Raw genomic sequence first — 1,398 nt, forward strand, 5'->3', positions numbered from 1 at the left:
AAGTGGGTAGGTAGAGAGAGGTGAATGGGCTTCTCTTTAGTTTTTAACATTAATGTTTAACTTTTAACATTTAAATGTTAACATTTAACATTCAATAATATCGTAGAGGGAAAAAATATTGAAGTTCTCTAGATTATCTTCCAGTGAATCAATGAGAAATAGTTCATTACTGCTTCTGAATGAGAAAGTATCACTTTCCATAATGAAGGCATTTAGATGTTCTGCTAGTCAACTGCTCACACTGGCTGAACATCTGTAGGCTCTTTATCTCTGTTAATAGGGATATTTCAAAGAGCACAGCTTAAGGGAATTTTATGACTGGGCAACTTTTATTCAGTTTTGGGTTTTCTAACTCCTACTCTATTAGAGACTCTTCTTCCTCTCCATCCCTCCTTCCCCAAACCACTCTTCCCTCCCACCTCTGCAGCTGGAAAATACTTGTTTGTCTTGATACAAAACTATATACAGTTGGCCCTCCATATCCCCACAATCTGTAATGCAGATTCAACCAAATGTGGATCAAAAATATTCTGGAAAAAAAAATAACACTACAACAATAAAAAATAATACAAATTTTAAAAATATATAGCGTAACAACTATTTACACAGCATTTACATTGTATGATGTATTATACGTAATCTAGAGATAATTCAAAGCATAAAGGGGAGATGTGTGTAGGTTATATGCAAATATCATGACATTTTATATCAGGAACTTGAATATATGCAGAATTTTATATCCACAGGGGTCTTGGAACCAATTCCCCTCGATATGGAGAGATGACATATATGTTTGCCTTTTTATGTTTTGTACATTTATATTGTTTTTATACATGTAAATTATATTTATTTACCTGTTGTTAATTTCAGCCAGATCTAACTTACAATTTAATTGAGATCTAGGAAAGGGAGAGGGCTGGCAATACCTCTTAAAGAGGTTAGCAAGTGCAGACACAGCTATTGATGATGAGTTTGTAGTCCATATCAAGTGGAATGACAGACGCACTCTTCCAGCTTCCAGAAGGATAGACTGGTAGTGCCAGTCACTTTTCCTTTCTACAATATTCAGCACAATAATCCAATATATAAACTTTTCATACATTTTGCCTTGTGGTACTGCTGCTGCTAAGACCGCTGATGATGCTGATAACATTGCAGGAAGATGCACTGATAGCCATTCACTGTTTTTAATTTCTTACCAGCTTTAATTCCTTTTCTTCTTTAATGTTCATGGTTTTTAGGGCCTGAGATTATGTCCAGCTATTCTCAGGTGTCAGGGACTTGGAAGAGCTTCATTGTCTTTAGCAAGCAGCAGATCCATACCCTTCCAAACATCCTAAGAAAGGTATCTACCCCTAAAAGGCCAACCTGGGGGAGAAATTTCTCCTGGCTGGGACT

The sequence above is a fragment of the Aotus nancymaae genome, unplaced genomic scaffold (assembly GCF_030222135.1).
Source record: "Aotus nancymaae isolate 86718 unplaced genomic scaffold, 86718_ANA_hifiasm-v0.15.2.pri h1tg000011l, whole genome shotgun sequence".
In the NCBI taxonomy this organism is placed as follows: domain Eukaryota; kingdom Metazoa; phylum Chordata; class Mammalia; order Primates; family Aotidae; genus Aotus; species Aotus nancymaae.